The sequence below is a fragment of the Stylophora pistillata genome, chromosome 4, assembly GCF_964205215.1.
Source record: "Stylophora pistillata chromosome 4, jaStyPist1.2, whole genome shotgun sequence".
Classification (NCBI taxonomy): domain Eukaryota; kingdom Metazoa; phylum Cnidaria; class Anthozoa; order Scleractinia; family Pocilloporidae; genus Stylophora; species Stylophora pistillata.
The window spans coordinates 29,573,077-29,582,273 of record NC_142522.1 but is presented as its reverse complement, the minus strand read 5'-3'; the positions used below and the strand labels follow the sequence as shown (position 1 = coordinate 29,582,273).

At 40.0% G+C, this 9,197-nt stretch overlaps 2 long non-coding RNA genes across 2 annotated transcripts; one reads left to right on the top strand and one right to left on the bottom strand.

Annotated features, from left to right (window-relative positions):
* Positions 1-1,300: 1,300 nt before the first annotated feature.
* On the top strand, positions 1,301-2,517 carry LOC148733247 (uncharacterized). Its single transcript, XR_016000821.1, has 2 exons — positions 1,301-1,978; positions 2,100-2,517. It is a non-coding gene; the product is annotated as an uncharacterized LOC148733247 (long non-coding RNA).
* A 1,454-nt stretch (positions 2,518-3,971) lies between these two features.
* LOC148733246 (uncharacterized) lies at positions 3,972-4,767 on the bottom strand. The gene is made up of 2 exons (XR_016000820.1): positions 4,149-4,767; positions 3,972-4,086 (listed from the first exon to the last, which is right to left on the bottom strand). It is a non-coding gene; the product is annotated as an uncharacterized LOC148733246 (long non-coding RNA).
* Between the last annotated feature and the right edge of the window lie 4,430 nt (positions 4,768-9,197).

The window sequence follows — 9,197 nt, the reverse complement described above, 5'->3', positions numbered from 1 at the left end:
CAATCCACAATAACAAAATGGTCGTCAAAGGACAGCCCCAATACCAGAATGCAATGAGCGCGTTATTAGGTTGCTTTGTGCAAGTGAAAGACGTCAATCAAAACAGAAAAAACTTTTTGAGGACATGCTTGTATGCTCCTTGATCACAGAGGGATAGGCAATGATCACTCCTTCAGATAGACCCTACTTTATTACAGTAACGGTACATCATACCCAGATAAGGATCACTTGAGCAAGTATAACTTATGAATTAAGGCTGATAGTTTCGAAAGAAACTGTTTAGGGCTGCGTCGGTGGGAGTAACGAAATAACTTGGATATATCAACAAAGTTGAAGTGGTAAATTGGCCACCGTAACGATTAAAAAAGCTGACGTTTCGAGCGTTAGCCCTTCGTCGGAGCGAATAGAGGAATTGTGGGTTGTGTGTGCTTTTAAAGGCAGAGAATGGAGCTACGTTATTGGTGGGAACATGGCAACGAGAAAAACAAGAATAAATTAGTGGAATGAAAAGCGTTCGTTGATCCCTGTGGAATTTAGGCTGCCGGTTTGAAAGATAAGCTTTTTTCAAGAGTTTTATGGCTTTCCGCGCTACCTAAGTGTAAGGAAAGACCGCAGAATTGCCGGCCACAGCAAAAAATCTCATCATAACCACTCCTAGAACTTCTCGTATTTACTTTTTACCTAAAATTCACAAACCTAACAACCCGGGTCGGCCCATTGTCTCGGCTTGCAGTTGCCCTACCGAACTTATCTCCAGCTATCTAGACAAAATTATGGCTCCCATCGTCAAAATTTTACCATCATCTATTAAAGACAGCCAACACGCTCTTCAAAATTTTCGAGACTTTAATTTCTTTGGCCAAAACAAACTTCTTTTCACCATGGATATTACGTCTCTTTACACTGTCATTCCTAATGGCGAAGGCCTTCTGGCCCTTAAACATTTTTTTGATCAACGTACTGATAAGGAACCTAAGTATGAAACACTACTACGCTTAGCCGAACTAGTGCTCACACTCAATTGTTTTTCATTCGGAAACAACTTCTTCAAACACACCAATGGTGTAGCCATGGGCACCAAAATGGGACCTAGCTATACCAATCTTTTTGTAGGTTTTGTCGAACATCAATTTTTTAGCCAATACAACGGGTCCAAACCTGAACTCTACGGTCGCTACATCGACGACTGTATCGGCGCTACCTCCTCTACCAGAGAGGAGCTCACTCAATTCATAACCGCAGTCAATTCTTTTCACCCGGCTCTGAAATATACCTGGGAAATTTCTGACAATTCTTTATCCGGCTAAACTTCAGAATACCCGGCCACTGAAAAATCATTCATCAAATCCTGCTACCGCAGTACCGCAGTCGACATACTTTACCTAATATCTGCATTATATTAAACATCGTAGTTAGTATTGAGGTTCGTCTCTCGATACGAACGGATGCCGACGATATTAAACATCACAAAATATACCGCTTGCATATCCTTTACCTAATATCTGCATTATATTAAACACCGTAGTAAGTGTTGAGGTTCGTCTCTCAATACGAACGGATGCCTACGATATTAAACATCACAAAATATTCCGCTTGCATCATACAAGTTGGTGTTCATCTTGTTCTTCCTTGCTACCGTAATCCCGCAGTCGATAGAGGTTTCCCGCATGACGCCACGTTTCCATAGAAACGCATTGACGGCCATCTTGAAGGTCAACCTCTCGCGGAAAACTAAAGACGAACCGAAGGGCTGACGTAAAGATGGTCAATTTTTGCTCTGTTGTCGGTTGTTCCAACCGCTCAAATCGCGACAAGAAGGGATATTATTGTTTCCCAAGTGTTATCGTCCATCAAGGAGAAAAAGCGCTCGATCTTTCGTCTAAAAGACTCAAATCGAAATCCTAAGTAGTCCTTATTAAAGCACTGAAGGCTTTCTCAATGTTAAGTCTTGCCAATCAGGACTTATCTGTTGTTCAAAGTGAGTAATGTTTCATTTGTGGCTTTCCTGAAATTGTAGTTTCTGGTATTGTAAACCAGAATAGTTTACATGCAAACTGTTTCTCTGCAGTAAGTTTGACTTTTAAGGTTTTTTGAGATAGATGTGAACATTGAAATTACCAGTTCATCAGAGCATACGCATTGAAGCACTTAAAACTTTCTCGATGGCACATCGAAGGTTGGCAGCTGGCAAAATGGCACATCTTGCCAGTCAATGCTTCTCTGGTCTTCGGAAGTGAGTAATGTTTCATTTGTGGCTTTCCCGAAATTGAACTTTATAGTATGGGAAACCAGAATAGTTTGCATGCAAACTTTTTCACTGGAATAAGTTTGACTTTTAAGGTTAATTGAGATTGATAAACCTTGAAATTACTGGTTAATTGGAGCATATACCCATGGAAGCACATTGCATTGCAGTGTCGTGGGGACTTGTATACAAGTCAATGCATATTGGAATTAAAAATTTATATAGCTTTGGGAGGGAGTGAGCCCTGCCACTCTTGTGTCTGGTTTATTTCATTTTCAGGGGCAGAATTTTTTGTACCAGAATATCACCTGTTTTGTTTTGTTTTCTGTTTGGGGTTGTGTTTTCATGCATTTCCCATAAATATCAATGCACTGATTGTGTACTTTACTGTAAAATTTAATTATTGGGAGTGAATGAATTATTATTATTATTATTTGGAGCAGTATTGATGAGTGTGACGTCTATTTTTTAGGGACTGTGTAATTTGGGTACCAGCAAGTGGTGGTGTAACCCATTGTTTTCTTAGAGGCAACACAAAGGCTGCCAAAAATAAAAAATAAAAAAAACCAACTAGTAGTGCTCCTTGAGCTGTTGCAAAGGGGCTGCTCTTAATGTGACACACATGAATGCAGTGTAGCCCTATTTTTCTAGGTAATTACTCTAAGGGTCCAACTATTTTGTTCTTTGGGGAAGGGGTTGGCAATTCATTTTGGCAAGGACTTTTTCCCTGAACCTCTTGGTGGGTCATTTTGGGTTGTTGTGTAACCCAATGTTTCCTAATAGACCTGATATATTAAGGGTCTACCCATCAGTGTATTACACCCGAGTGATTTCCTAGAGCTGGCTCATCACTTATAGTGATGTATCTGGTCTACAAACATTAATATCAAATTTCTTTTGATGTTCCATCAAATTTTTCCAACCTTTGAACAAAAGAAATCATTGTTTCAAGAGCCAACCATTTGCTAAACCAATGAGAAAAATTACTATAAGAGTTAACGTCGCTGTATCAAGGAAACCCAGTTTAGTTGAAAATATACCCATTTCGAGGGAGTAAAACCATCAAACATTTTTGGATTGTAGGTTGTCAAAGCGCTCTAAACTTACAATTGATCTTCTAAAGGATTTGCAGCCACTCAGCTAGCATTATTGGGAAGCAATACAAAGTACCCTTTGGCTAGAATTCATGGCCTAAAATTTCGTTTGAAAAATCTAAAGAGAAGAAATTTTTTTTAAACTGTCTTCATATACATCCTAATTTTTTCGTCCAGTGAATTTTGGACTAGATGGTTCACGAGGTCCACGTTAGTTATCGGTGGAAAATCTCCAACATTTGACGATCATTCCTTATTTGCGATCTCAAACGGATCAATGTCGTCCATACAAGCTATTTTTTGCAAATAGCTCTCTTTATCGCGCGGATCGAGCGTTGAAAAGTAAGTTTTTTTCGCAGACATGGTCAGAATTGCTTGTTAACATTGGAAGACCTGACTTTCAAGATGGCGGCCAACATGGTTGCTACGGCATACGTGACGTCAGCGGGAAACCGCTATTGGCTAATTTTCTTGTATTTCATATCTTTTAAGCTTCCACATAGTTAATTACAATGCTTTATTTCAGGATATTTTGAAACACTCATAACCCTCGGGTTAGGGTTAGGGTTTTGGGTTAGGGTTAGGTTTTAGGCTTTTAACGTATTTCTTTTTAGGGTTTTAGCGTATGGCAATTTAGTTTAGAGCTCACTTTATTACTTATTCAAGGACTGCGGTACTGCGGACCGCGGTAGCAGTTCATTTTAACACCTAGTTTAATACTTATTCATCCACGGCGGGAGTGCGGACCTCGGTAGCACGTCAGTTTAAAAATTAGTTAATACTCATTCATCGACTGCGGGAGTGCGGACCGCGGTAGCACTTGAGTTTAAAAATTACATTACTACATATTCATCTACTTCAGTAGTGCGGATAGCGGTAGCACTTCATTTTAAAGCTTCATTTCATACATATTCATTCACTTCAGTACTGCGGACCGCGGTAGCACTTCAGTTTAAAGATTAGTTTAGTACTTATTCATCCACTGCGGGAGTGCGGACCGCGGTAGCACTTGAATTTAAAAATTACATTACTACATATTCATCTACTTCAGTAGGGCGGATAGCGGTAGCACTTCATTTTAAAGCTTCCTTTCATACATATTCATCCACTTCGGTACTGCAGACCGCGGTAGCACTTCAGTTTAAAAATTAGTTTAATACTTATTCATCCACTGCGGGAGTGCGGACCGCGGTAGCACTTGAGTTTAAATATTACTTTACTACTTATTTATCCACTTCGGTAGTGCGGACCGCATTATCACTTGACTTTATAAATTAGTTTACTACTTATTTATCGACTTCGGTAAGGCGGACAGCGGTAACACTTCATTCTTTATCTTAGCAAGTACATTTTATTTGTTAGCCGACTTCGGACTGCGGACCACGGGAGCACTCGATTTATAAAGGGCGTGAGTGGCCGGGTGTTCTGAAGTTGCACCCTTTATCCTTTTTAGACATCAAAGTTTCAATTGAAGGTAACGGTTTATGCACTAGTGCGTATTACAGAACTACAGACTCGCATAATTACTTGTTATATTCGTCTTCGCCGTATCAAGAAAAGTGGCTCAAATTTGACAACAATAGGCTTTGTTAGACAAGCGAAAAATGACCCTATATGGCCATTTTTGAACAATGGCGCAACAGCTTCAGAACACACGAGGGATTTGTCGAAGTTTCCGATTAGCATACGAGCGGGAAATTTAAACGCTCGGAAAGACTAGACTTTAGTTTAAAACTATGACAACTTTAGTTTAGAACTATGACAGTTTCTGGAGAAAGATTTATACGGAGAGAGGTGGTCTGAATGAGACACAACGTATTTTGAATTCTCTATGTGTGCATTGCCACATTAGCGGTCAATTTTTTCCTGGAGTAGACCATTGAGAGTTGACTCGACGAGACAAATTTACGCTACCCACTTCTCCGAAGCGGCTAAATCAGCGTTTAATTTTCCCTTGGGGTACTCCGGTGACAATTTACCTGTCGTGTGCAAATATGCGCTACCTACTCTTCCAAAATAGCTTAATTGTGATGCCAAAACTTTTTTTCCGATTAGTCGCGAACTTTTTCGCGTCGCTTCGGCCAAAGTCCCTCAGTGCTACAAAGAACAAAAGGACTATTGTTTACTACTTAATGTGTGAAATTGAGCCGGAACAATAGACCATTTCTTTTTCTCAGTTTTTAAGACTTCGTCGTTTATGCAGTGATGACTCTGATTTCCACCACAAATCAGAGTCAATGTGCCAGTTTTTCGATAAACGTGGTTACCCTGTTTCTGTCGTTCAAGCGGGTTACCACCGCGCCCAACTTATTGATCGACATTCAGCACTACAAACGTCGCATAAGGAAGATTCCGACCGCATTCCATTCACTCTCACGTTTCACCCTCACAACCACTCAGTTAAATCCATCATTCTTAAAAACTTTAAATTACTTCAAAACGATCCAGAGACAAGCACTATCTTTCGCAGCCTCCGCTCATTTCATTCAAACGCGACAAAAACATAGGCAATTTTTTGGTCAGAAGTTCTTTTCAGACTAATGACCAACCAGGCACTTTTAAATGCGCTCGTGCTCGATGCAAAACGTGTCCTTTCATTCACAACACTGATAAAATATCGGGACCTAAACGATCCATTAAGATCACCGATCACTTCACGTGCACCTCCGCCAATGTAATCTGCAACCCGAGACAATGGGCCGACCCGGGTTGTTAGGTTTGTGAATTTTAGGTAAAAAGTAAATACGAGAAGTTCTAGGAGTGGTTATAATGAGATTTTTTGCTGTGGCCGGCAATTCTGCGGTCTTTCCTTACACTTAGGTAGCGCGGAAAGCCGTAAAAATCTTGAACAAAAGCTCAGCTTTCAAACCGGCAGTCTAAATCCCACAGGGATCAACGAACGCTTTTCATTCCATTAATTTATTCTTGTTTTTCTCGTTGCCATGTTCCCACCAATAACGTAGCTCCATTCTCTGCCTTTAAAAGCACACACAACCCACAATTCCTCTATTCGCTCCGACGAAGGGCTAACGCTCGAAACGTCAGCTTTTGTAATCGTTACGGTGGCCAATTTACCACTTCAACTTTGTTGATAGATCCAAGTATAACTTAGATTCTTTTTCAGTCAAATTCAGCCATGGCAAACTTGAGGACAATGGAATTCTGGGCAATTAAATTGACGATGCTATTCGCTTTTACAGTTATCCATTTCAAATGATATGAATTTGAACTAAATGCAACTTTAATTAATTGAAATGGAAATCATGTGCTCAATGTAAATATATAGAAGTACCGGTCACTACAAAGTTGTGTTAAGGGAAAAGTACGTTCATATTGGCCGATTATCACCATCGTCGCTGTTTCATTGCCATTTAAATTACCATTAAATAAGCCAATTAGTTGAAAATTGAAGGTTACTTTTAGATGAAAGATCGTCCATTGGTTAATCATTTTTCCTGCAATTAAAAACCCTTACCACGTGGAACAACAAGCCGAACACAGGCAAGAGTGTAACGACCTAAAACAACTTTAAATTATGGTTTTATAAACCACACCATATTTGGTTTCATACGTTTTACCAGTTAAATAAAAAGGAAAACTGGCTCCTGGTGCACGTTGACACCAACCAATAGATTGGAGGCCCTTACTGCATCCAGTTGAAGTAAATACCTCATAGCAAGGGCTTCAGCAAGCGCCAAGGAAAAGAGCTCTCAACCTCCGGCTGCCCTCTGCATCACATAATCGCGTCACTAAGTCCCATGATTTTCGCATCTGCCTTTACCAGATATGGAATAATCTGGAAAAATCTATGGAGGTTTCTCAGAAGTGGTCCACAGATCAGGCCGAGAACGGTGATCCATGAACCAGGTCCACTAGAGGTGGACCACGGACTTTGGTCCACTTTTTCAAGTTGGACACATGCCATAAATTATACATAAAGTATAGAGGAAAAACAATGCAATCTCATTCAATACTTTTAAAATAAAAAAAATAACCCTAATATGTTACAATCATACACCAGTTTTTCGTCTAGCTGGCTCGGGCTTAGAATAGAATGGACGGATAAGCCTTTAATAGACTACGACAAGATTGAATTAAAATCAGTAGCTACAACCAGTTACAAAATGAATAGAGACATTTTACCTCGCTAAGCTGCAGGGGCAAAACTTCATGATTTGTGGATCGGGTTTGGACGTCACCGGGAAACGGCGTGAGTTGCTTCGCGTAATGCGACTAAGAACAGTGCGACTGATGAAGCACATCAAAGTGTAACATAGCCAAAAAAATCTCTAAATAACATGGGCCACACGAGTAAACTAAGGGTAATTCTTTTTCCTTTTTTTTTTTTTTCGGTAATCCAACTTCATCAGATTAACCTGAAAACAGTTCCTGTCTTACAATATGTGGTATCAACTCCAGTCGTACAGTAAAATATTGTTAAAACGATTAAACGGCAGTGAAAATTAAGAAAGTTACGCATTGACTTGAACCCTTTGTCACAAAATCTCTACGGACTCCGCAGGACTGTAAACAATCTTTTTCCAACAGATTTATTTTCGACGATCACCGCCGACGTTCAACAGTTCTCTCGTTACAACAGCTCAAGGCTCTAACAACTTGTAACAGTCTAAAACTAGAATCTAATACGGTATTCATAGTTCGCGTTGAGAAACTACTTGCTAGTACGTTTTTCTATGATCACGAGTACAGCCAAACTATTGTAATATGTCTATATTTAACCCAACAGCACGTTTCCCCTTCCTTATCAGACGAAATAAACGCGTGCAATTATAACATCTCTCTTACAGTAAATCAACTACGGACTTCGTTTACAAAATTGTGAAATGTAACCCACTCTAAAACCCTATAAAACCTAAAGTAATGTATATAGAGAGAACTCTAAAACCCTGAAAAACCTAAAGTAATGTATATAGAGATTATTTTATGGAAAGCGCACACTGCAACGATAGGTATTCGCCTACAACTGGACTCCTACCGAAGAACGCAACAACAACGGGGGGAAACTACGACCTCGGACAAAACCTGTTAAGACACATTACAAAAATACCTATTTTTTGCGCTCACCCTGACAAAAATGCTTACCGTCGCAAATTCAAAGATTGTTTCTCCCCTTCCCTATTGCAATGTTGTTTGCGGTAACACAAGAAATGCATCATAGAGCTGTTAAGCCCCAACAGCATTGTACCAGGTGTGGGGGGGGGGGGGGGGCAAGTTTGTTCCTTTTGGAAACGATTGTTGCATGGCGGGAAATTAAAAACTGCATTGAAATATCTCGACAGTTTTGTCCGGGGTTGTCTGAGATGGCTAATTGTTCAAATTGCTGTATCTTCGCAGTGGAAGTTCACAAGATAGTGATTTTTGGCCAAGTTATTCCCCTTTCCACGAACTTTCTGACAAATGAACGGAAACGCCAATCAAGCAATTACAACGCGTCAATTGTGACGTCCAAAAGAAGCCGCTTTATTAACGGCCATCTACTTGCACGAGAAAGTAATCATGGTTTTCAAAGGTGAAATCAAACCGTCTAAAAGGATTTATATTAAGTATTTAACACAAGGATAGAAATTATCGATTAAGGATATAGCTCGACAATGCCGTGTTTCACGAGCCACGGCCTACAGGATAAAAAATGGAAAAGACAATTGACCGCGATCGAACAAAGGAGTGGAACACAGATTTTGGAGGAAGGCCACATAAACTGAGCTTGCGAGAGGAACGCCACATTCTTCGAACATTGTCCAGTTTGAGATACGAAGAGGGTAATTTTACATCCATTAGGCTAATTGCGAGAGCTGGGATAAGCCCAAAACGTGCAAGCAACAGAACAATCAGGCGAT